Source organism: Lepidochelys kempii, chromosome 22, assembly GCF_965140265.1.
Source record: "Lepidochelys kempii isolate rLepKem1 chromosome 22, rLepKem1.hap2, whole genome shotgun sequence".
Lineage (NCBI taxonomy): Eukaryota > Metazoa > Chordata > Testudines > Cheloniidae > Lepidochelys > Lepidochelys kempii.
This window is the reverse complement of record NC_133277.1, coordinates 11,562,116-11,590,070: the sequence shown is the minus strand read 5'-3', so window position 1 is coordinate 11,590,070 and position 27,955 is coordinate 11,562,116. Positions and strand designations below refer to the sequence as shown.

The 27,955-nt window shown below is 41.8% G+C and overlaps 1 long non-coding RNA gene across 1 annotated transcript in view; it reads right to left on the bottom strand.

The window, feature by feature from the left end:
- Positions 1-6,267: 6,267 nt before the first annotated feature.
- LOC140901657 (uncharacterized) overlaps positions 6,268-27,955 on the bottom strand; it is a 78,363-nt gene continuing 56,675 nt past the window's right edge. Inside the window, exons 2-4 of the long non-coding RNA XR_012155917.1 lie at positions 20,225-20,354; positions 7,826-7,907; positions 6,268-6,330 (exon numbers count right to left, since the gene is read on the bottom strand). This is a non-coding gene — a long non-coding RNA (uncharacterized lncRNA). The remainder of the gene's footprint in view (positions 6,331-7,825; positions 7,908-20,224; positions 20,355-27,955) is intronic.

The window sequence follows — 27,955 nt, the reverse complement described above, 5'->3', positions numbered from 1 at the left end:
GAGGGAAGACGGCACAGAATGCATGCAGAGGAGACTTGGATTGGGGCATGACATGGCAGAAAATATAGAAAAGGAAACAAAACATCTCTTCCCTTCAGCTTGGAAACACCAGGAGAAGCAGCTCTCTTCAACTTCAGCTTCTTCTACTGTCTGTTTACTTGCAGGGTATTATTCAGCCACTAGATGTCTCTACGGGCTGTACAGAGTTTCATGCAGGGTGTGGTCTGTGATAAACAAAGGAGGCAAAGTTTAGAATTCAGGCTGTGTGGTAATCTGTATCTGTCTTTGTTTTCTATCATTCCATATATCATGACACAACCTGCTTCCTGTGACGCCTGAAGTACCATGTGCAAAGGCTTTTCTTTTGGTATTCTTGGTCAATGACAAAAAATTCAGACGCCGTTGTGAGAACAAAAGACTCACAGACAAGTTTGTTTTAAATTTTAGATGGAGGTTTGGTCTGGTTCCTATTTTGTTCCAACCACTTCACGCATCCTGAGACAAAACAACCAACTCCCAACTTAATCCATAATCTGGAAACTCAGAGGCTCCTTGGAGCATATTCGTGTGGGTAAAAACCTTTAAAATCTTCTTAAAATGGTAGCTCCTCTTAAAAGTTAATGAGGAGTTACACAATGAAGTGTCCTACAAACTGAAGAGAAAACAGCACCTGAGAACTTAGAAAAACTCCCCAATACAACTATCTACCTGTCCAGCAAACATGTCGATCTGCTGTATATTTATCTATCTCAGACTGTACGTTCTCTGGAGCAAAGAACGTGTCATTTTGCGTGTGTGGACACAACTGCGATGTGTGCCTTGAATCATTTCCCCCACAGATAACAATGAACTCTATCTACATTTGGTTCCTCCATTCGGTCCCAGCCTTCTTTGCACTACTACTACTGACCATTAATAAAGCCAAGATCCACAGCACTTGTAATAATTCTGTTACACTTGTTGCTCTAGGTCATTGAAGGCTTTACAAACATTAATTTAGCCCCTAACCTGCCCCATTCAAGGTAAGCGAGTATTACTAACTCCATTTTACGAGTAAAACTGAGGCACAGAAAGGTGAGAGGAATTCCTCTGAGTCATGCAATGAGACACTGGGAAAATTAAGAACTGAATCTGAGTCTTAACTCAGAGATCCTTGCTCTAACTCCTAGATAACACTTGCCTCCTTTGTGATCATTAAAGATGCTATGACCATCTTTGTAAGAGTATGTGGTGTTAATTTTGAGGTCTTGGCCAAGTTCCAACTTGAGTAATTACATAACTAAATGCAATATTCTTCCCATCCTGTTCTAAAATATTGCAAAGTATTGCTACGCACCATTAAACAGCAGCTGTTTCCCACCCGCGAGGTAGCTGCATTTCAAAAATGGGCAAAGCAATTGTTATACATATACATGGTAGTTTGTACAACCAGTTATTAAAATTAGAAAGAACTTTGCTATCCAAAGCAGCATGGTCTGGAGAAATGAGCATAAGGAAAGGAGCCAGAAGCGCCTTTGTTCTAAACCAAGCTAACTCACCCATGTAGCCTGGGGCAATTCACTTACGTCTTTCTGCCTCAGTTTCTCCATTTGAAAAACAGGACTAATACATTTCCCTACCTTACAAAGCAGTTGGAATTAGTTGCTTAACAGCCATGCTGTGCTTTGAACATTTAAAGTGCTAAGCGCCATTTGGAAACCAGTGAAAAGGGAAGCAGGTCAGAGTTTTAGCTTAACTTCCTCCTCAAAGGCCACACCTGTTACCTGCCAATGATATTCAGTTTCTTACATTTGTGGTTGTTAAGGTTTCAAACATGTGTCTCCCACCGACATAGGTCAATAGTCCCACAACAACCGGCTACCTGCCAGTGACATTTCTATAATTAAAGCGCAGACACGTTTAAATACGCCGGGCTGCGATGACGAGAGGGCTTTGGTCGTGATGCCAGCACTTTGATGAATGCAGACTCTTAAAGCAAAACAAACAACAACAAAGTCAACGAACAAGTTTCTAGACCCGTTTGTTCAACATGACAGATTGGAAAATACAGTATTTTTTTTTTACAAACGGCTTTTTATAACACAGAACCCAAAATAAACCCTGGCCTAGCTGTGGTGCCATGTTAAACAATAATTACTCTATATAAGGCTTACCAAATGGGAATATTTGTGGGCCAGTGGGATGAAATTATTTTAGGACTTGCACAAACTTTCTCGGGGAGCGGTAAGACTCGCTGTGGGTAATGTGGTGTACCTAGGAAACAAGCCGACACTTTTTTTTTTTTTAGGGCTCTATTAAAATTCACCGGCTTTACCAACCTACTGTTAAGGGGAGGGGGGGAAAAGCAGATTTGTTTACCCCTCTGTAAAATAATCCTCACTATGTCACTGTATGTGTTTTGAGATTCTCTCTAGATCTGGCCACCAGCCATACCCACTAAACCACACCCAAACATACAGGAGAACAGAGGAAAACAGAGATGCACAGCCAGGATAAATTGCAACAGTGCAGATTGCAGTTTAACAATCCCATCTACTCTATGGGTTTGCATTGGGCCACAACATCAGCGGGTGGCAGGGTCGGCTCTAGGCACCAGCAAACCAAGCACGTGCTTAGGGTGGCAAGGGGCGGCACTCTGGCCTTTTTCTTTTGTTTGTTTTTTTGCTTCGGTGGCACTCCGGCTTTTTTTTTTTTTTTTTCACGCTTGGGGCGGCTGGACTCCTGATGACTGAAACTGGGGCAAATCCCTAGTGCAGACTTAGCCTTGTGGTTGGGCTCTCTCAGGAAATACCTTTGTTATTTGAAAAGTTGTACCATCCTTGTGCAAGCTACAGGGGTCTGCAAGAGGGAAAGGCTATAATTGTGTGCCCCACCCTATCCCTTCAGCAACAGGAGTCCTACTCCCTGCTGAAGAGCTTTAAATACATCAAATTAAATATCTGTTATCTTGACCCTCAGCTGTTTCAATCAATGTGGTCCCCAAGAGCCTACTGACGCTGTCTGTCCACAAAATGCAGCACTAACATACCATCAGAAGGCATTGTCCTCATCTGTCATTCTTATTGAACTTTCGTGTATAATGCTGCCATGGGTGTGCATGGAGTTGCACTTCACATATTGATATTTATATCTAAATACAGACACACGGCTTACGAAGAAAGCTGTGCGAATAACCAATTTTTCAGTTCAATGGCTGACCCAAAGCTTGAAAACAAAAATAGTTTGGGAACCATTCAAAATATTTTTGTCAATGTTTCAGTGAGCTGCAAAAGTCAAAGAAGTTTAATTTCATGTAAAAAAACCCAAAAACGTTTTGTTTGACCAAAAAGAAAACATTTCATTTCAGTTTTGTGGTTTTTTAACCTTTGGGGAAAAATGAACTAAATCTTTTAAAAAATTGTTTCAAATTGAAAAGTCAGAACGTTTCATTTTGAACAGATGTAAACGAAACGTTTTGACTTCTTCTGAATTTGAATTTTTTTTCTGACTACAACGATTTGGTGAATTTGACATGAATTTGTGAACTATTTCAGTCGACACAAATCCGCATTTTTCAGTGAAAAAAAAGATTCATCTGAAAAATTTCTCCCAGCTCTATTTAGGAATCCCATTTTCAAAAGTGATTTAGGCACCAAGGATCAGATTTTTAATGGTATTTGGGCACCTAAAGATTCAGATAAACGCCTAGTGAGATTTTCAAAAGCATCTAGGCACCTAACTCCCATTTATTTCAATGGGATTTAGGCTCATCACTTTTGAAAATCACACTAGGCACCTAACATCATCCTTAGTTGCCTAAATACGTTTAAAAATCTGACCCTTAGATGCCTATGCCCTATTGACTTTTTATGACGCTTGGATGCCTAAGTTCTTTTGGAAAATGTGACTTCAGTATCTCCTAAGTGACTCAGAAGATACTGAAAATTGTACCAACAATCCCTACCAGGAGGATCTTGTGTTGTACAATGTCAATCAGAGTGGAGCAGAAGGAGGGGCAAAAGGTAGCTTTCCTCTAGTCCTTCCATCCTCCTCTCTGAGAGCACTCAACCCTATGGGGTTTATCATAGGTTAAAGGGGAGGGGAAGTTTTGTGGGAGGCCTATGTTAAGAAACAGACAGTTCATCTCTGGAATGAGGGTCAGTTCAGGTAATGGACAGAAATTAGCATCAGGCCATACTGGTGCAAATGGCCCTGTTCTGGTTTCTAAAATATCTCGTGTTCTTATGTCATGGTAAAAAGAAGCAAAAATGGAAAGTGGTTAACAGAGTAATACCACTTAAATTTAAAATAGAAGCAAATAGCCAGGCTGTTCTAACCTGTTTTTATAGCCCAAATACAAAACCAATTCCTGTTATTTTCAGGGGTTTGTTCCTGTGCTGTAGCTTTTTTTTCCCTTCTGGGATGAAACTTGGCCCGTGCTACATATGACTCATCTAACTGTAGTCACTGGACATGTGTTGCAGGATTCTGCAGATGCTGGGTCAATGGCAATACATCCTGCAACGTTGGCGCCCAACACAGTTTTAACTAGAGGGGCATGAAAGAGTCGCAAAAAGTACTTGACATTTTGCATGTCTTCCATGTCATTAAGAGCTTCAAATGGGTCCACTTTTGCAAAAACACAGAAAAAAGTTACTTTTGTGACTGCACTCAGAAATGAACTCCATTTCCTATTAAAAAGGACCCACTCAGAGAAAGGTCACTTTAAAAATTTGAACTATGGAAATCGAAAAAGCTTTGAGATCTGCAGAAGTGCATTATGGATTGTCCAAACTAATCTTTGGCAGAACTTGATGGCCTTCAGTGAAATAGATTAATTGTTTACAGGGTTTGTTTGTTTTTCATTGTAGATGCTTTTCTGCATTCCAGTGATGTAAAATCATTAGTTAAATGATGGATGAGTCCCACTGGGCAGCAGTTTTATTTCATTTAGGAGAGTAACTCTTCCAAAAAATCCTTAGTGTCCTGTGTATGGAGATAAGATTGAGATGATGAAGCGCACCCAGAGTATACAGAGACACAACTGATAGTGTTCCGCAATGACACATGGGTGGCATTTACCTCAGTACCGTACACATGGATAAAAGTGGTCAAAAAATCTGTCAATTTTCTGTCAAAAAATGTCATTTCCACACAATCAAAACTTTTTGTGAAATTGTATTGATTTCAACAACAACAAACTAGAAAAAAAGAATTGGGGGAAAGAACATTTCCAAAATGTTGAAACGTCCCATTTCAACATTTTCAGAATCGAGAGTTTTGATTTTTCATTTTGAAATGACTTTTTAATCTTGAAATTTTATTTTTATATTTAAAACTTAAAAAAATTAAAGAGAGAGAGTGTCACAATATAAACAAAATATCTTGAATGTACTGAAGCCAAACTTTGCCAATGACCGGAAACACAGAAATGTTCAGAATTTTGTTTCAATGAAAAAAATGTAAATTTTTGTTTTTCATCCTGATTTGTGATGAACGTTTTTTCAAAATCTCAATTTTTTTCTTGGGATGGAAATCTGTTTTCTACCCAGCTCTGCACATGGACAGTGGACAGCGTCCTGTCCATGATACTTGGCTTTATGATATTTTTCAATATGCTACTGCCCAATATATTGTACGGCTCATTTTCTTTAAACAATGTACATTCTAGCATTCAACTCACATGCCTTCAACAGACCCAGCAGTGCCTTTAAATGTACGGTGTGAAATTCACAGACGAGAGAAATTCTAACCACATAAAGTCACACGATGCAGCAGGAGGTAATTAACGGTCAGACTGAAAAGACTGAAAAAGAGGATAACTGTAGAGAAATAAGACACTTGTGAGATTGGTAACAGGCTATGGAGCTTTTGATCTGTCAGTCACTGGTATTAATCCAAGTCAGGTTTATAGAGAATGGATTTAGAATCATAGAATATCAGGGTTGGAAGGGACCTCAGGAGGTCATCTAGTCCAACCCCCTGCTCAAAGCAGGACCAATCCCCAATTTTTGCCCCAAATGGCCCCCTCAAGGATTGAACTCACAACCCTGGCTTTAGCAGGCCAATGCTCAAACCACTGAGCTATCCCTCCCTGCTACTTGACATCCAATGGCTGTTCAGTGGCCGGTGTGAAAAAGTTGGTACCGCTGGTTCAATTCCTAGTAGATAGGGATCTATATCACAAAGGGAAAAAAACTTGTCACAATTGACTGAAGCAGCCTGAAGCCTGAACATCTCACCGCTAGTTCTTTTAGGTCCATTGGCAGAGCAGGTCGGGAGTGGGAAGAAGCTTGCGCAGACACAGCTCCTGTTTTGGGAAGAGGTGGGCTTCACTGGTGTTCTTAGTTCCTAGGAGAAAGGGGAACTCAGACCTGAGGAGGTGGAATCCAGGTGCATTCTGGGACTTTCATCAGCCATAATGCTGCTAGACGGGGCCTAGCCAAAGAAACTGCTAGAAAGTAAAAGCTGGATTTCTGCTTGTACTGCAGCCCTTAGTAAAGGAGAGCATGTTGATGTCTTATGGGCAGGGGTGGCTGGACGTCTTGCTCTTGAGTGCTTTACTAATCTAGATGTGCTTCCACTAGACAGACTCCCTGCAATGACTCACAGCAAGCCTGACGTGTATTTTATAACATCTGACCATCTTCACCCCCCCCCCCCGTCGCCCCACCCTCTGTTGAGGGAGCTCCAGAAGATGATTAAATAGGGAGAGCTGGGGATGAACTGGCAATGTCAAACTCTGACTGGCTGTGCTCAATTAGTCTAGTTTCTGAATGATGAGACTATCCAGCCTAAACCACTAATATATTATATACCGGTGTACAATTTATGATTTCCCTCTTTTCCATTAATTTCTCTACCAATAGCAATGCTTGGAGACTTGCCCTACTATGCAACCGTTTTAGGTTGATGGTTGTAGCTCACGGACGCTTACCCACTAGGGGCTTCAAATCAATTAAAGGTACAGGTCCACAGCACCTTACAGTATCAGGCCCATCAATTCTCATAGCCCCCAGTTCACCAACATATTTAAGCTAACTTTAAACATGTAAATGGTCCAGTTGACTTCAGTGGAACTATGTGTGGACTTATAGATAGAACTGATTGAAAAAATGTCAACAAAACGATTTTTCCCATCAGAAAATGCCATTCCGCCAAAAAGAAAAATGTTTCACAGATGCGTATTGGTTTCAATGAAAATGCTGGGAAGGTTTCTCCAGACCAGGATGTAATCTGAGAGAGAGAGAGACCCACCCCAGAACAGCCAAATGGTTCAGCCACTCACCTGCAATGTGGAAGAGCCAGGTACAAGTCCCTTCCCCAAATCAGGAAGAGCATCAAGACGAACCTGTATTTTCCACATCACACATGAGTGCCCGAACCACTTGGATATTTTGGGTTGGGGGGCTCTCTCCCCCTTCTCAAACAAATTCATAAAGTCTCAGGGTTCCACTTTGGAACTAAAGAAAATGCCAAAATCTTGAAATTTCTAATGAAACAGAATAGTTGTTTTCCAGCCAGCCCTATATAAAATCCATCATATACTTACCTCAGTGAATCAGGGGCCTTACTTCAGAACTTGCTGGGCCTGATTCTCCTCTAGCTTATGTCAGTGTAAGTCAAGACTAACTGTGCTGAAGATAGCAAAGATACACCAGCATAAAGCTGATGCAAGTGAGCGGAGAATCAGACCCTATATTTTAGATGCAAGCAGCTTTGTGTCTTCTTTGAACTTTAACGGTATTTCCATATGCATATTCCACCGTATCCTCCATTACATAAAACTAATATGCCACAATAATATTCTTACAGGATATATTTACTGGAAAACTAATTTACTTACATTTCATTCCATTGGCCTGCTTAAAAACACACCTCTCTTTTCCCCACTCCTTTGCTCTATGTTGTTGACATGTGACATCCAGCTAAATGGAGGGAAATGAATACAAGTTAAACTCAAGCGTTGTGAATGGTTTATAACTGGAGCTGACAGAGTCTTATGATACTATCTTAGGCCAGATCCTCAGATGGTGTAAAACTGTGCAGCTCCAGTGAGGTCAATGAAGCTGTAACGATTTGCACAAGCCACGGACTAGATCATTTTTGTATCTTCCAAACCAAAAACAACCATCACCGTCTTTTCAAGGGAAATAGCGTGCATGTGAACATGTGTGTTGCAGATGCCGAATCTCCAGTAATAACATCCAGCTTTCTTATGGTACTGGTATATGTTCAAAGCAATGGGTGATGCGAAACAGACAGATTACAGACAGGTGAAGTGAGACAGAAAGCGGATGTGACCTGCGTGAGGCCAGTGTGTCAGCATTAGAGCCAGAATTAGACCTCAGAAGCTCCCATCCCTTAGCTCGTGTTGGTTTAGTTTTAAATCACAGGATCTCTCTCATTTCTTCTAATATCTGATCCAATGCTTGTTGAAGTCAAAGGAAAGACACCCACCAACTTAAATGGGCTTTGGATCAGACCCAAGACTCTAGTTAATACTGTGTATACACTGCTTTGAATCACATGCTTGGTTTCAGTTACACACTTACATGAAAACAGCAATTAGATCAAATCAATGTTCCCTTAATTTGACTCTGGAAAATTATCCTCCTCCCCTTTTTAAAAAAACTTTAATTCTTATTAAATGTAACACATTTACAATATAACATCAGTATAGTTCTGTTCTGCAAATGTCACTATTTGTTATGCCCAAGTGTAGATGATGGTACAGCACATACTGTAATGTGTATTCTACTGTGAATAAAAACCCCTGCTGGAAAGAAAATTATCACATGCTTATTGAATGGCAGGGGCCAAACTGTCAGCAGAACTTCCACACAGCTTCCAAATTTGAACCTGCCCCTTTTGCACAAAGAAAGTACCCCGTTTTCCCATGCAAGCACCACTTGCACTTGTAAATTCAGAAGCTTGCAAGTGCAATTTGTTACGTGCAATGTAATGCAAATCGGGCAATCTTTCTTGAAACTTTGGCCAAAAAAATATAAACTGAGAAGGAAAAATCCAACTAAATGATAGTGTAAAGGAAAGTAGAGGGAGAAAGGAAAAGAAAATGGTGTCAAACAAGGATATTCGATTTAATGCAGGAGATCGAACTGAGTGTATTTTCTGCACTATCAGGAGTAGAATAGCTGGAACAAGGTCCCATATTAAATACAAATTTGTAAATTATCTTTCTGAATTTTTTCTTAACTGCGTCATTGGATAGGCAACACTTAGAAATGACACACAACAGCTTCATTCACTGTAGTACCTGATGAGATAGTAACAGGAGATGGCCTATTCGGCAATGGGTGTGTCTCTGTGTATGCATTCCCTCTATCCCCTACTTGTCCTTACTCCCAATCCATCTTTGAAATAGGTTAACAAGCAGCTGCTGCTTACTACACAGATCACTGTAGATCATTGTAGTTGACTGTGAGTCAATTAAAAAGAAACTAGAGATTGATCAAAACGTTCTCCAAACTTTAGGGCTGTTCAGAACTCCGAGCCTGAATTTGGATTCAAATTACACATGTAACCTTTTTATTCGCATTTTTTTTCTGGTTAAGGCACTGGATTGGGACTCAGGAAATCTGCATGAATTCATGGCTCTGCCACAGACTTCCTAGGTGACTAGGGGCAAGTACCTTAGGGCCAGACTTGTAAAGGTATTTAGGAGCCTAGAGATGCAGGTAGTTGCCTAGTGGGATTCCCAAAACCTTTTTAGAATCCAGGGTACCTAAACACCTTTACAAATCTGGGCCCTTCCATGCCCTGTCTGTAAAGTAGAGTTCATACTCCTGTCCTACAAGAGGGTATTTTGTGACGATAAATTCAGTAATATATGTGCAGTGCTCCAATACTGCATTGATGAGCATCATATCCATATCTACACTGAGAAAGAGATTTATAATGGTCCAAATCAAACCCCAGGATCCACATAGTGTCTGGAACCAAATTCCGTGGCTGGCGAATTTTAAAGACTTCTTAAATAATTAGATAAGCCTGGAATTTTATTTTTATAATAAATCTAAGGATAAACAATGAACTTCAATAAGCAATGTACAGTACAGTAAGCAATGTAGCAATATCGTGATTCTGATGCCTTTTATTCTGATGTACATCAGTGGTAACTCAATTGAAGCCGGTAAAATTACACTGCTGACACTCAGATCAGAATCAGGTCCAATAGGATTGACCCTCTTTATGCTTGCACCAGTTTTATACCAGGATAACCTCTTTCAATGGAGCTACTGTTGATTTACAGTAAGAACAGAATAAGGTCCAAGGGCTAACTGGAAGATTTGTGCTCTATGTTATTTCTTACACATATGTCCACACCAACAGCCTCACGCCACCTGCTGATTAGTACAGATTATACTCAGTAGGGTCGCGAATGTTTCTAAAGAAATAATATTTGCACCTAGACAGTTTTTTTTATCCAATGATCTCAAAGCTTTTATCCAATGAGCTCAATGATTCCAAACTTCGGCCAACAGCAAATCGCCCCAGACCCCCATGAGGCAATACGTATTATTATTCCCATTTAACAACTGGAAAAGCAAGACACAGAAGTTAGTAAGTGACTTTCCTGGGGTAAATTAGTAAGCCAGTGACAGAAGTGTGACTAGAATGCAGGAGCCCTGATTCCTAGCCTCATGTGCTAAGTTCTAGACTGCAATTTCCTTGTGAAGTAATAAAAAGAAATCAGCCGATGTAAATCAGTGTAGTTCCAAAGACTTCAATGGAGCTACTCCAATTTACACCAGCTGAGGATCTGATCCTAGAATGAAGACCACCTGAAGTGACTGCAGAATAGATATCGGTTTTATTTAAAATGTAAGATCCTTAGGGCTGGCGCTTCTCTTTTAAACCACCGAAATGCATGCTCAGGATGCAGACACATTTGGATGCCTTCAGCTGGAAATCATGTTCACTCAACACTCACAGCTGATGCACAAATTCTCTCTACTCATGCTTAGACTTTCAGATGGCCTGGTGCCTACACACAAGCTGATTAGAACCTGCCCTGGGCTATAAGGGCAAGGCAATGGTATGTTCAGATCAGTAAACTGTATAATAATATAAATGTCATCTATTCCGCAAGAAGCCTTGACAGTATAAGTATCTTGTGCCTGATTGCATCTACGTGCCAAAAAGAAACTTGAAGACTTTCAGGAGAAAGGAAGGCATGAGATTCACCACCAGCTCTTCTGGCTTCCAACACAAGTTGTATAGCAGTGGGTGCCTTGTTAATCCCAAGACTATCTAGTGAGCGTCAGATTGTATGTAACATGAATACAACCGGTGTATATATAGCCTTGCTGAGCAGCCAAGCTCAGAGCAGAAAATGAACCACGAACAGTATGTCTGGCACAGTGCAAGACATGAGCTGTACACTTGCCAGAAAAGGTGGCAACCAGCCAAAGTAGAATAGTCCTGGGGGGTCACTAACTGGTTGTGCATTAGCCTTTCTGAGGGGCAAACTGGAGCAATGCACAGCAAGCATTATGGGTAATGGAGTAAGGACACTCATTTTAGGACATTAGTTCGAATCCAGCCCACACGTATGGACAGTCATCTCCATCTGATTGTCCCTGGAGACCTATATGAAATGAAATGATGGTCTCACTCCAGTTCCTACTGGATAGAGGTCAACAATATGATCTCAATGTGTATCCTCCTTGGCAGCCTTGCCAGAGAAGCCAAAAGCCAAATGGGAAGAAAGTCTGGACTATGTCCCATTGTTGATGAAAGGGTCCCTCCAGGATAGCATTGAGGCAAACTGGTAGGGTGCAGCATTACCAGCTTCACAAGTCCTATTTAATTTTTCAGGAGAGAAAACAGGGAGAACAATGCGAGACACAACAGATAGAACATGGGATAAAACTGCAAAAATAATCTAGGTTAAAGATCTAGTGGGTGAGCCTACAGACCAACTGAAAACATAACAGAGTGATGCAGAAAACTGCTTCATGAAACACGCAGCAATACCTCCAGAACATCAAGGCAAGAGTGTGTTGTCCTGCAAATACATTACCAAAGAGAACTTTGTATCACAATAAAGGAACGTTCGCTAGGTCTCAGACTTCTTTCTCTAGAGTCATTTTGTTTGTATCTGAACCATACACCAAACCATTCAAAGTGGCTTCCCCCTTTTCTTTGATCATTCATCTTTTTGTCCATAACCAGGAGATTGCTCATCCTACAAAACAAAGGCTCCCAATTGCACTGCATAAACTACAAATAACTCCCCTTGATTTCAGTGAGAGCCCCTTGTGTCTTGCTGTGTGAGAATAAGACTGCCTGATTCTGTAGCTGAGAATTCTACCCTTTCTTCATAATTGTGCCAAAGACCAGCTGTCTGACACTAGAAGATGTGAAATTCATTTGATGCTTTTCAAAAGACAATAATCCTTTCCTGGAAGTCCCATTAGAACCACTAAGAGATAGAAGGTCAATGTTAAAGGTAAATGAAGGTCAGTTATTATTTATCTATCTATCTATCAATTAATTCAGTGATCTGTGAGGCAACTCTCTGTAATTTAGGGAATCCCTCCCAAATGAGGAGAAATATGCTTTCCCCCATTGCATTCCCTCCAGCAACCATCAGATCTTGTATAAATTCAGGACCGAATGCTGTTTCTCTACTATGCACTTTTTAGTGGTCCTCCATCTCCAACACACGAACAGAAAAGTTGGCCATTGACTGCTATTCAAGAGGCCAGGGTTTAAGTGTGATTTTCTTTTCCAATGATTTTCCTGATTTTTTCCATATACTTTCATTGGATTTACATATCCATTTGCAATTCCTGGGGCACAGCTCAGAGTTGATTCTATTCCTACTAAACGTTTCATGAAAACTTTCAGTCGCCATAAAGACAGAATCTTGTGCAAATCAGTAGCGTTACAAGTTTATAATCTAGCCCCTTTTTTTTCTTGAGGTTCCTCAATCACTAATGTAGATCCATCATAAATTTGTATTTACAATACTTTATGTTAACTGCCTCTTTCATCTTTGAAAACAGAAATCTGCCTGAAATGCTTTTGATTGATTAGCATAATCCAAAACCACTAAACTTTTATTGCCAAACTGGATTTGGAGTTTGTATTAAAGTTTATGACACAGAGATATTTAAAAGATTAGTAAATGTGCTCAGAAAAAACCCAATCCGGCAACACTGTAATATTACCATCAATATTTCAGTCTAAACTGTTGAAGCATCAAAATTACAAGGTGCAATTATCTTTTGGAATGTGTGGCTCCTAGGGGTGATCTTTATGTTAAAGGAAAAGATGGTTTAATGCTTAGTAAATGAGTGCTAATTAAAAAGCTGGGAGAAAAGTCTGTCATAGCTGAATCACGAGACAAATGCATGCTGTGCGTTTGTTCAAATAGTCTATGGTATGCTGACAATACTAAGCAAGTGTGGCCCTCTATGAAGTGTATTTGCCAAAACAAATCCCTTTGCGAAGTCTGATTCTCTGTGACTCTATCCACCAACAGCCAGTAATGCTCACAGTAAAGCAATGTCTTTACTCTATATGAAGTCCTATTAAAGTCAATGGGTACTTAATGTGAGTGAAGCTATCAATGTCTACCCCCACAGTAGCATTATATAAAAGGATTTGGACATATCTCAGATTTTTTTTTAACCAATTGGAAACAATTCTGCCAATATATTATACATTTGGCATCTTTTATTGCTTATTTTCTTATGCTGGAAGTTTGCATGGAAATAGCATTTTTGTTGCTTTCTTTTTCATCTGCTCTGGCTACCTATTCTGAACTTGAAGTTATTGATCTGGCTACTTAGGGTTCTTTCAGTGTACCTTGTGCAGCAATTTTGGGCTGTGATCATTTTAATTGTTAATATTACAGAAGCTTCTTCAAGGTTGTTTTTTTTTTAATATATATAAAACAAATCTTTCATGGTCAGATATGGGAATGTGGATCACATGAGGAGCCAAAACAAAGACTCCCATTGACTTTGATAGGTTTTGGATCAGGCCCCAAGCAGGTCTGGAGGAGGAGTATTAAGGAGGAAAGTGACTCTTCCCTTCCTATGAATATGCAAAGTTCATCAGTCACTTACAATGGGAACAGTTTCATCCCGATTTAGATCATGGTCCATGGATAATCAGCCCACTATTCAGTTCTCCCAGATTTGGGGAAGTGTAATCAAGAAAGCATTATAAAGCAAACCTGTCCTGAAGGGAGATAGTTGCTTTAATAATGTTTAGGCCTTGGTCCATATTGTGTTTATGGCTGGAGGCTGGGTTTTTGTTGAGTTCCCCCTGCCCCAATATTATTCCCAGGCCTGATCCTCAACTGGTGTAAATCAGCAAAGCTCCACTGATTTCTAAGGAACCACACTCTGATTTACACCAGCTCAGGATTTGACCTGGAACCAGGTCTGATTTTATTTAAAGACACAAACCTAAGCTCACTTTATGCCAAAATGTCCAACCCGAAAGCAAAATGCACTTTTTTTTCAGCTCAAATCTGCTAAATTGCAAAAAGCCTTCTCTGGTCTGCTGCTGGCCCCTTGTCACACATTTCTTGAATACAGTCCAAGCCTGAGCCAAGGAAATGCATATTAATAGAAAAAAGAAAATGACTGATGCCTTCCCAAGCATCTGTCACACTCGCAATTTTTAATGAGCCTTATATAATGTGTCATCAACACTATTTATTTTACAGCCATCAATCTTAGTCACCCACATCTATCACAGGGAACATGGCACAGAGAGGGACCAACCTTTTGAGAAGGGGTCTCAAACTCAAATGACCACAAGGGCCACATGAGGACTAGTACATTGGCCCGAGGGCCGCACCACTGACCACACCTGCCCCGCCTGCTGCCCCACCCCCACTCCACCCCTTTCATGAGGCCCCGCCCCTGCCCTGCCTCTTCCCACCCCTTCCCTGGCCCCATTCCAACCCCTTCTCCAAAACCCCGGTGCGCGCCAGGCTGGAGCCGCTCTAGATAAACGCTGGGGGAGGTGGGGGGGGGGCCACGGGGAGCTGGCGGACGGCAGAAAATAACCCTGTGGGCCACCCGCGGGCCATGTGTTTGAGACCCCTGCTTTAGAGCAACATGATAAAGCAATGATGCTTTTGTAACCGATCAGAGAAATACTCAGGCTCCCTCCACACTTGTGTGTCTAGTTTTGCTTCCTGTTATTCGGTTTTCAATTTTGCTTGATTGTACAAATCCCGCCTTAAACACCCCATATTTTCCAGCCTTCCAAAAGTTGGCCCAACACTTGATTCTGCTTGGGCAAGGTCAAACTTTGAATGAGTTCAGGAGAGTGGTTGAAGACGAAACTCAAAGTGAAGGCGAAATTCACAGATGAGCAGACTACATCTGGTTGGAAAACAGATGTTTTACACCAAAATTTGACACACATGGCAAATCCCTTGTGAATCAATACCACTGAGGCTACATCTAACATTTGAGCTAGGAGGTGTGATTCCCAGCTCATGAAGACGTACCTACCCTAGCTCTGCTTGAGCTAGCATGCTAAAACCAGCCATGGAGCCAGGGTAGCAGGGGCAGCTAGCCGCCCAAGTACATACCCTGGGATCTGGGCAGGTTTGTGCTTGGGTGGCTAGCCTGAGATGTCGCCCTTACTACTGTAGCTACATTGCTATTTTTAGTGCGCTAGCTTGGGTACATCCACACAAGCGGGGGATCACACCTCCCAGCTCAAATGTAGACATAGCCAGATTTTAGCATAACTCCTAACTGTAAACTCTAAAAGGTGATTTACCAGCAGGCAACGGAGTTAGAGAGAATAGAGTAATCCATACAGAGCACTAGGCAGAGTCAGGACTCCTCGATTCTATTGTCCCCTCTCCTGTTGTTTCACTATATGGCCTTCAGCAAGTTAGTTAGGCCAATATTTTCACAAGTGGCCACTGATTTGGGGCACCACCCTTTTTCTGCACATAACTTGAGACTATTGGAGGAGCTGAGCATTGATTTCAACTGGAAGTGTGGGAGATTAGCACTTTGGAAAATCAGGCCCCAGGTGTCTTAAGATGGAAACCCAAAAATGGAAGTATCCAAAGCTGCTGGCCACACCTGAAATGTTTGGAATCAGCCTCAAACAACTATGTAAGAGGCAGTCTCCCCATCTTTAAAATAGAGATATTTACCCATTTTTAAAGCCCTTTGAAATCTTTGTGCGGGCTATTAGTATTAGTTAGAGATGGCTGAAAAACAGGAGAAAAATGTCACGAAGATTTTCCTTTTATTTTCAAAATTCAAATTTTGATGGGAAATGTCATTAAAGTTTAAAATGTGTTATTATTATTGCACAGGCCCTAACCGCTAAAGCGAAATCTATGGGCACTACAGAGCCTATGATGTGCAGTTAAGGAGTTTTCATTCTGCCCAGCAGAGGGTAGTAGCACACCTGCACACTCATTAGTTAGTCCAATGTACACACTATGCCCCATATGTCCCCATTTTAATTCTTGCCAGCTTGGCACACCAATAACTGGATCGCTAAGAGGTCGAAAGCAAGAAGTTACCAGTGGTTATTGTTCACTGTCTAGGCCCAAGGTCTACTGAAAGACATTTGGGGCCCTGGTCCGTCATTTTCACTGGCGCTCTGCCCCCTCCCATTTCACCCCAGTTACAGACCTGTTGGGGCTCCCCCAAGCTAGGGGGCCAGTACAAGTGTCCCCGCTATCCCTCACCTTTATCAGCCCTGCCTAGGGGCATTCCCTGACTCTGTATGATGGTCACAGCAGTAAAAGCCATCCAGCACTGGCTGTGTATGTCTACTGAGCAGCAGGTGTGTGCAAATAATCAAGCATGGGCCAAAGTGAGCATCAATTTCTGATGGCTCATAGCTTCACTGTGCTTAAACCTCCGCTCAGCTTTATCCACTAAGGTTTCTCTACCAGGCAGCAAATACACATATTAGTCATGTTCTCACACTCCCACACTTCCCTCAGTGCACACATTTCTGGGAAGAAGAAAAGCCACTGAAAGAAACAGAGGTTTCTGTTTTATCCCTTTTATTTTCCACAAACTAAAGTAACCCAACCCTGGTTTTGCTCAATTTAAAAACAAAAACAAAACCCTCTCAACGAATTCCTGTTTTTCATAGAATCATAGAATATCAGGGTTGGAAGGGACCTCAGGAGGTCATCTAGTCCAACCCCCAGCTCAAAGCAGGACCAATCCCCAACTAGATCATCCCAGCCAGGGCTTTGTCAAGCCTGACCTTAAAAAAGGTCTATTACAAATTATTTGTATTTGTATTTATTTGTTTATTACAAATTGATCTTCAATGTGTGAAATAAATCAGTGAAAATGCAAATCCACAAATAAATAGGTGTTCTGCTGTTGCTATGACTACTAGACATTTTTACCTGGACAGAGATTTTATGTTTCACAGCTGCAAACAGTTTAAAAGGAGGATTACATTCAGTTTTTAGTCCTGGTGCATTTTCCCCACACAGCACCATATGAGAGCTTATTTTCGGTTGCTTCCTAGAAAATCAGAGAGGAGCTCTTTTTCACTCCAGACTGGACAGACAACATACAAATGCAGTAAATGTGTTAGGGCTTATGAAGCCTATTCTACACATACAGAAAAAAGAGAGGGTACAATATTATTATTAGCATTAGAAGAGCAACTAATGGTCCTAGCAAAGTTTGGGACCCCATTATCCTAAATGCTGGACATACGTATCGACAAGACAGGCAAAAGGTGTTAGGAAAAGATTCAACATACAATCTGATGACTGGAAACTGAGGCCGATAGATCACATGGCTTGCCAAAGGTGTCACAGGGAGACTGTGGCAACGCTGAGAATTGAGCTAAGATCTTGAGTCCCAGGAGCTAAGATCTCGAGTCCCAGTCCAGCCACCATCCTTCTAACACAGGGCAGAGTGGTTTCTTACAGGACACCTAATCATCATGATGGACATGATTTAAAACATTTCAAGCATAACCACCTAATTTCAGCCCTGGAATAAGCAACTGCATCTCCTCTGAAGTCGATGTTGGAGTCACACCGGTTTATTCAGGGCTGAATTTGGCCCAGTGGATAAAACTGATAGCAGGCTACACTTACCCCTCAAATTATTATTATGGCTAGGAGGGGAAAGGAGGGAGCACAAACACTGTCACCCTAATCCTGGCCTTTCTTAGAAGTGACACACTGCAAACCTGGTGCACCATGAACTTCAGAATCTATACCATGGTCGGTGTAGTCAGGGGGTGTTGTCTCTGTGCTTAAGCACTTCTGATACACTTGCCCATACTGTCCACTCTCCTGCATTTCTCTTGTTCCTCCTCCCAGTAGAAGCGGCCTGCTTCGGCAGGGAGTTGTGTATGGACACAATGCCAACCTGAACACAGGTGCAAAATAAACACCCCCCTTCTGTTTGACTCCACCTTACCTCTCCAGCTGTCACGCACACCAGTGAAATTTGGGCATAAGTTACTAACAAAGTACCATTCACAGCACTTGTCACTCGCTGGGCCATTCCACAGCTGGTATACATCGGCACAGCTCCATGACTGTCAATGGAGCTCAGCTGATTTCAAACAGCTGAGGGCATGGCCCATTTTACACAAGTTTTAATAACTTCAAAAGGCCCGAAGCAATGGAAAGTCAAGCCCACTGACTTCGTGGAGTTATCTCCTGATTTATAGCGGCTCTGTAGCATAGAAGGGAACAATCTTATCCTTGGAAAGGAGGAGTCAGATGGCCTTTCCAATTCTAATTTGAGAAACAGCATGGGGCTGAGCACAGGGCATGTCTGGGGGCTTAGGGTCTCTCAAGTGCTAATACTAGTTGGCTTGGAGACTCCCTGTATGACTTCACGTTTTGCAAACCGAAAATTTGGTTTAAAATAAAAACAAAAACAAAAAACCTTCAGGTCAATTGAAATATTTAATTCTGATCATTTCAATGACATCAAAATTCACATAGCTTAAATGTCCAAAGGAGACGTCATTTCAAACTGGATTTGTCGTTTTGGAAGAGTCAAAACAAACATGTTTCGCCAATCGTGAAACTTTTTTGCAAAAAAAATTTCAAGTTGAAAACAGGGGCGGTGGAACAATGTGTATAGCGGGGGTGCTGGGAGCCATTGAACCAAACTGTAAACCCTGTCAGAGATGGAAACCACTTCAAGCGAAGGGGTGCTGCTGCATCCTCAGCACCCCTCGTTCTAGCACCTATGCTTGAAACCAGACCCTTTCCCACAAAAAGTTTCAATGAACTGGCATTTTCCAACAAAAAATGTTGCATCGAAAAATTCCCAATCAGCTTTAGACCAGACCCTCAAGCTGGTGTAAACTGGAGCTGCTCCATTGAAGTCAATGGATCTGGGTTAATTGATACCATCTGAGGATCAGCTCCAATGATGTTAAAGTGCTAAGCCTGCACTTATGTGATTCTACACAATATCCAGCATCATGAAATATTTTTGAACCATCAAAACAATCCTCAAGTAATTTGTTAAAGTCGTTCTTTTCCACCAGCCTCAATCTATATAGACTTGCACTCGCATGCTCTCTCTCTCTCTCGCACACACACACATTTACACACACATACATTGATTGTGAAAGTGTTCCAAACAAACACAGGCACTGGTATGCCTCTTTTCCTTAAAAGCAAAGCAGACAGCTCAAGCAGCGGTCTGTGAAAGCAGGCATTCAATTCTACTCAGAAAACCTCGTTTTCCTCTAAATGGGCCTCTCATCAGGCTCAGTGACAACTCTTAGCTGCCTGAGAAAAAGCACTGGAATAAAAAAAAAAAAAAAAAAGGAACCTATTTCCCAGAGCAAAGTAATCCCTATTCCATTGCCATGGCACCAGACATCCGTCTCTTCCTTTCATTGACCAGACAAGGTCCCCCTCAGCTACTAGCTTCTTTTTTCCTTTTCTCTTTTCTTTGGGGGGGGGGGGTGGATGTGTATGTGTATGCCTGAATTTGTTTCCTTGGTAGAAAAAGTAATCATTAAAGTATTAGTTTAGGTTGATTGATTCTTCAGGGACAGAAAAGGGCTCTGGGGGCTTTGTAATCTCTGACATGATCTCAAAACAGAGGCCTTCAGCATGATACAATATTGAAATAACAAAGGAAGGTGCAGTCTCTCCCACTTTGAAATCCAAACAGTACAGTTTATAGCTTGGAAGTCAAAGCTCCTCAGCAAACCAAGGTACAGAGAATGTTACTGGGAAAACAGAAGGATAACCCACCTTTTCATGATCAAGGGGGTAAAACTATCAGCGAGATCCTCGGCTGCTGTAAACCTGAAGTTTCCTTGCCTTCAACGTAGTTATGCTAGTTTATCGCAGCTGACAATCTGGCTCTATATTCCAATGCAACCTGAAAAGAAAAGTAGTATAAAAATGAATGATAAAGAGGAGTCGGTTTAAAACCAAAGAAAGCCAAATAGCTAAACAAAGGGAACCCAAGTGAGGTGAAAGGAAGAATAGATATGAATACCTGGAAACCTGGGCTATGTTACAAAACACACAGGTGCTGAAAAGCATGAACAGTTAAGGTCACCCAAAACACCTTAACTCTATCCTCATACCGTGGGCAACCGGCCATTTTTTGCCTGGAGTATCCTTCATACTCTGCTTGATACAGTGGGGGATTTTTAAGCACTAGATTCTCAACTGCACCAACCTTCTGCTGGGCACAGTTAGCTGTGGCTCCCTGAGTCTGGGTCCAGCTCCACCCCAGCCCCAGCACAGTGTTTGTCAGATATGTGCTGGCTGGGGATGACTAGGGGCGCAGGCGACAGTAGAGGAGCTGGCTATGCCAGGAGAGTCCCCATGTAAGGAGATCCAGCTGATTTCCAGCCCTGTTGGGAGACAAGAGCTCCACAAAGGGGCTAGGTCACAGGTCAGGATTTGTCTCTGAATGTTTTTAATCCATTTCTAGTCTGATTTTCAGTGGTACCGAGCACCCATAATTCTTGCTCAAGTCAATGGGAGCTCCAGGTACTCAGTCCCTCTCGGGAGGCCCTCAGCACCTTTGCAATGCCAGGCCTTTCATAAATATGTGCTTGGATGTATCGTTTGCCCAGATTTCAATTGGTGTGAGTGAAAGCCCAGACTCGCTGCCTAATTCTTATAGAAAAATAAGCTTGGTTTTTTTCCCCCGCATGTAGGAGGATGGCTATGTGGCTGGAGTTTGGCTGTCTCTTTATTCATGAATAATTCTAAGTAACCACCTTCTGCGGCTTCCCTGCAACTATGGTCCTGACAAGACAGATGGCTCCGAACTGCCTCGTGCCATGGTTCACCTTTTTAGTTTCATAAAAATCTATTTTCTGTGGCATCCGCAGGCAGGTGCAGGAGAAAGCAGGCAAGAGAGGGAACAAATATTCAGTGCACACACAGACTCCTCAGCCATGCTGCGGATGGGGTGCACGCACACACACACAAGTGATTTCTGGAGGTTCCTGCAGCCTGATCAATTTTGCATGCAGTTCAGACCTGGAGTGCATTTATTATTCTTTGGGAACTTTCTACCTGAAAGGAAGATGGATCCGTTATGACACAGCCTGGGGTTTCAATCAGAAATCTCCACACATATATTCAGATTGTTTTCTCTTTTCACGACACTCCCCAAGTGGCTCAGCCTCCTTCTTTTGGCAAAGGGGGTCGATGATTCAATGCCAGCACACTAAGTAGTTGGCAAGTTGCCTTATTATCATCTACATTATAGTAGTGCCTAGATGCCCCAATTGAGATCAGGGCCTCATTACGCTAGGCACTGTACATACACAGAATACACAGTGCCTGCTCCAAAGAGCTTGCAATCCAAATAGTCAAGACAGGCACAAAGGGTGAGCGGGGAAAGAGAGATACAGAGGGGTGAAGTGACTTAAGCAAAGCCTTGCAGCATGTCAGAGCCAATAAAAGAACCCGTCTCCTGAATTCCAAGAGAGTGCCTCATCCATCGGCCCATGTGGCCACTTCTTTCTGCCCAAAGACAGGTTTAATATTTATATGGATTCAGAAGACAAAGCACTCTCCCATGCTCTGTGTTCCTTGGTATCATTTAAATTTCACAATACATAGCTTAATAGATGGCTCCTCCCATTCCAACATTATATAGACACATCTCCCCCCCTGCTGACACAATATTAGAGGCTCATATTTTACCTGGCCCTTCTACAGGTGCTGAGTGGCAAGGATAGGAAGGGAAACTTCTCCCCCCGCCTTCATGGCCTGTGTAAGAGTCAACAACCTCCATGCTCTGGGAATTACAGGGTGTGTTCTGTCCCTGCTATCCCAGCAGATTCCCAACCTCAATTTCCTGTAGATAATGTTGGGTTTGACCCCATATTTTTTAATTTCAGTCTCAATTTGCACCCGGGGCTGAAGTAGATCGAAACAGCAGAAAGTGCTCTCATCGCCCCAGCCAAGGAGGATGGAGAACTGTAGGGGCACAGGGCTGACCCAAGCCTAGGCAGGGAGGGGAGCTCTCCCTGTGCTTTTCGCAGAGAAGGGGAAGCTGCACTCCTTAGTCCCACTCCACCATGATCGCACCCCAGTCTGTAACTAATTGTGTTTCCAAAATACCTCCCCACCTCCCGTAACAGGCCTGGTGGAGGTAACCAGCTCCAGAGTGATTACCGTTGCAGAAGGAAGAGGAAAGCTCTGGGGCAAGAAGGCATATGTTAGACAACTAGGCAGCAACAGGTCTCCAGCTCAATTGCCTTTAGACCCAAATCCTGGAAAATGAAGTCCAAAGTGGGACATGAACTTGGCTGGTGACTGTTTTGAGCCAAGCTAACCCTGCCATACCTGAACCGACATAACCTTGGGAAAAGTTAGGATCTGGAATGGAATTGGCATCTTGGGTCTGCTTTCTGTGCACAGGGTCTGAGTCTGATCTCACCTGCCAGTTTTACAAACACATGGGCTTCAGTGGAGTTACTCCTGATTCACACCTGTGTAAATGACAGGTGACTCAGGCCACCACGGATGAGCATTCTTTGCCTTCCTCTTCTTCCATTTGCACCCCACACAACAGGTCCTGCGGGCACACTGGGGCTGATTCTAAACAATCTTCCACCTCGTCATCCTTTACACCTGAACAAAGTGAAGTTGAAATGCTACAAAATCAGAACGGCAGCATTTCACCCCTAATTTGCATAGGGGAAAATGATGGCACAAAGTGCCTCGCAATGGAGGATCAACCACCCTGTTGTCTGTGTTGCAAGACGTGACGTACTGCAAGTGAGGTTTAAAATATGGTGGTCTAATGCTGCTGACTTAGACCCGTGCAAAGAAAGAATAACTGCGCTCAGGACAATGGAATTATGCTGGTGTAATTCTGATGTAAAGCAAGATTAAAATCAGACTTTTCATCAGGAAAATAAAAGTGAAAACATTGCAACCGGACTCGTTATAGCTCTATTGTCTGAAACATTTTTATCAGCAGTCAATTCCACATACATCCAGCAGAGGGAGCGCCTCTATAGTAATGACAGGTATGTTCCTTTACCACCAGAATCAGTTTTCCTTTTAGTAGATTTTTTTTTAAATTTTACCACCCCACCTCACAATCAAAAACATATATTCATGCCAAAACCGGTTTCATACGAACAAAGATGCAGTCAGTAGCGGAAGGTGATAACATAGTAATTTATGGTGGTTTAAGTAGGAATAGTAAGATTTTAATGAAACACAATATTCTGTTACTGAGCCAAAGGGATAGTAAGTTAGAAAAGGAATAATACAACTGGAAGATAATGAAACTGACTAGACTTGGTCTGCTTCCGATTTCACCTGCACAGCTGCAAATCAGGAGTAACTGCAGAACAATCAGACCCTATTGCATTTTTACATTTGCAATTTAAAACAAACAAAAAATCAAGCATACAGAAGCTGTTGAGCAGAAACGTTTGCAGTTACACAGTGTAATGAACATGCCCCTGCAGTGATCTAGGATCCTGGATCCAAATGCTCCTGACCTTTGGGGAAATTCAGACTGTGACACAGACAGACCCCCATCTCTACCAGGGGTAGAACCAAAACCCTAGAAATAGACCCTCCCACATCACTCCCTCTTCAAACTATGTGAAAGTTTTATGCATACTAGGAAATTTGCAGCTGGGGCCTATAATAAAGAAATCTTAAAATCCAAGGCAAAACCCTAGTTCTTACCTCCATATAGGCATTAGAAGATATTGAATTCTGCAGCTTTTTGAAGCTAAATAGGGTGAAATTAAGCCATGGCAAGAGGGCCTTCAGATGGCCAGGGTACCACTTAAGTCCCACATAAAACCTCTGCATTGAGGGTCGAGTCCTTATTTGGCGTAAATCAGCATAGCTCCACTGAAATCAGTGATGGGGTCACATTGATTTACACTAGAGAGGCCCTTTCAGTCATTTTTTAATCCATTCCCTTGCTTCATTTCAGAAAAGAACTACGATGATTTCAGGAACGATCCAGCCAACCCGTTGGCTCCTTCTGGCTTATGCAGAAGCAGTAAAATTGACTAAAGGGGGCGGTGGGTGGGGGGAGATGGAGACAGTCTGGCCTACAGGGGAGTATGGCATCAAAAATATAAGTCTGACGGGGTCACACCCAGTAAAACCTCAGAGCAATTGGATAAGAAATTCTTTTCTGAGAAGAACAAAAGACATCTGCTGAGTAAAACAGGAATTGACTCAGAGCAAGGACAAAGCCAGACAGCATCACGTGAGACACCAGGCTGTTCCAACAGGATGCCAGGGTCAATGGCAACTAATGCACCCAATAAGTCAAGAGGAATCAATAATGCAAAGTAGCCAGCATCTCTTATAAGAAGCAAATTAGTGTAAATGCAGTTAAAATGGTCTCTGGGCTCTGCAGACTGCAGCCTAAAATCTGATTGAAGCTTGTCATGTGACACACTGACATTGACACTCAGGTTCCCACATTGCAGTAAAACGCCTTTTCAAGCTCTAAGCACGCACAAGGCAGGTTTGAACGTGGCTATTTGTTATCCATCTTTGGATGAGATCTAAAACTGAGGTTCCTTGTGGATTAAATATCCCGTGGTGTTTTCTCCACAAAAAGAAGGCTGCTAGTAGTCCCTACTTCCAACTCTGGCTGGAATCACATTCCACCTGCTGAAACTACTCTTACCCATTCGCATATCAAGTGGGGTTCCACAGGGATCTGTCCTGGGTCTGGTTCTATTCAATATCTTCATCAAGGATTTGGATAATGGCACTGAGAGTACACTTATAAAGTTTGCAGACAATACCAAGCTGGGATGAGTTGCAAGTGCTTTGGTGGACAGGATTAGAATTCAAAATGATCTGGACAAACTGGAGAAATGGTCTGTAATAAATAGGATAAAATTCAATAAGGACAAATGTAAAGCACCCCACTTAGGAAGGACTAATCAGCTGCACACATACAAAATGGGAAATAACTGCCTAGGAAGGAGAACTACAGGAAAAGATCTGGGGGTCATAGTGGATCACAAAACTTATGAGTCAACAATGTAATACTGTTTATTACAAAAAAAGCAAGCATCATTCTGGGATGTATTAGCAGGAGCGTTGCATGCAAGACATGAGAAGTAATTCTTCCATTCTACTTAGCACTGAAGTACTGTATCCAGTTCTGGGCACCACACTTTATGAAAGATGTGGACAATTGGAAAAAGTCCAGAGGAGAGCAACAAAAATGATGAAGGTCTAGAAAACATGACCTACAAGGAAAGATTGAAAAAACTGGATTTGTTTAGTCTGGAGATTGATGTGGGACATGGTAAGAGTCTTCAAGTATGTAAAAGGTTGTCATAAAGAGGAGAGGGATACATTTTTCTCCTTATCCACTGAGGACAGGACAAGAAGTAATGGGCTTAAATTGCAGCAAGGGAGATTTAGGTTAAATAACTTTCAAACGATAAGAGTAGTTAAGCACTGGAAAAAATTACCTAGGGAGCTGTACAGTCTCTGTCATTGGAGGTTTTTTAAGAACAAACACCCGCCAGGGATGGTCTAGATAACACTGAGTCCGGCCTCAGTGCAGGGGGCTGGACTAGATGACTTATCAAGGTCCCTTCCAGTCCTACATTTCTATTATTCTGTGTAGCAAAGCCTAGTAGAGAGGAAGGATGGTGCAGTAGTTACGGCACAAACCCAGAACATGGAACACCTCAGTTCAAGTCCTTGCTCTGCCATGAGCATCATATATGACCTTGGGTAAGCATCTCAGGTTCAGATTTTTAATGGTGTTTGCATTTAAATACCTTTAAAAATCTGGCCCTTAGACTCGCTGTGCCTCAGTTTCCCATCCATAAAAGGGGGCTGCCCTGCCTCACAGGGCTGTTATGACAATAAATACACTAAAGATTCTAAGATGCTCAGGCATTACAGTGATGGAGGCCATATAAACACCTATGATGTTACAATATTAGTAGCAGCGTTACATTGTGTAACCCAGTTCATTAACAAATAATTTGACAAAGATTAACTAAAACTCAGGTAAATACAAATTTCTATAAAATATCAACCTCTTAATCCCTGGGAGACAAGGACTTGGCACCCAACCAATGTGTTGTATCAACATAATCTAAAATGGCATACTTATTTCCACCTTTAATAATTCTGAAGTTGGCAGGGGGGAAATATGGTTATAGTTCTGCCCTCAGATCTAATAAATTCTGATTTTAAATCTTCAAATTTACATCTTTGGAGTGGTGCTGTCCTTAATAAAGGATAGAATTCTCCTTAATTTGGATTCAAATTCTGTGTATGTTTCTCAGGGAAGAAAAAGCAAATGTAGAACTCCAAGGAAACTTTTTTTGACCATTTTTAAGCGAGCAAGATGATTTCACTTGTGTAGGTTAAAATAAGATTAAAATTGATTTTTTCCCTAATAAATCTGACAAATTTATAGAAGGATTGAGTGTCCTTTGTAAGCTTCCTTCACCTCTAAAATTTTTAAGTTTCTTACCATGGGATTTTTTTTTTAAATTCTGTTTTCCTGTATAACAATATATTTTCTCCAAATAAAGAGCTATACCAATTTTTAGAAGTTTCGGTCTCTCTCTCTCTCTCTCTCTCTCTCTCTCTCTCTTTTTTTTTTTTTTTGGGGGGGGTGGGGGGGAGGAGGAGAAGAACATCCCCTATTCTATTATTGAAAACTGCACTGTGCATCTTTCTATGTTCAACAGATTTCTCCATCTTGGCAATCCTTTGAACTATGGTGTGAATTTTATTATCCATTTCCTTCAGACATTTATTTAACACAAGACAAGTAATATCATCTGAGTCTATATATCAACCCTAGACAAATTCCGGACCCTGACATACTAACATGGTTTGAAGGGAATGGATTAACAAATAAAGGGCAAACTGGAGTTTAACGGCCCCAATACAGTTCCACCCAACTCAGAAATACAGATAATGTTCTGGATGGTAGCACTTCTCTTTAGAGATTTTGTTAAGGAATCATTTAGAATTTCAGGGGCAAATTCGGATGCCCATTTGCTCTGGTTTAAACTAGGAGGAACTCCATTTACTGTAATGGATTAACATTCTGGTGCAACTGAGTTCAAAGTATGATCCTTGACCCTTTTTAGTCTAAAGGTCTCCTCTCCTGTCCCTCCTCAATCCCTCAAAACAGAGGAAAAATACATTTTTTTGTTACATAGGCTGGTTAGTCCCAAATCCTTTTAAAACAAATGAAGGGTTTACCAACGTCATGGGTCTTATACACACACACTCTAAATTCCCCTATCCCTAGTAATGTCCGTTTAACAATTATAGGGCCAGGTCCTCAGATGGTGTAAACTGGCATAGCTCCATTGATTCAAATGGCATTACATCCATTTACCTCAGTTGAGAATCTCACCCCAAAATCTTATAACCAAAGAAAAGGAATTTGGCCTTTCGAGTCTAAGTCTGTGTGACTAAGGCCATGTCTACATTACAAAATTAAGTTGCCCTAATTTACGTCAG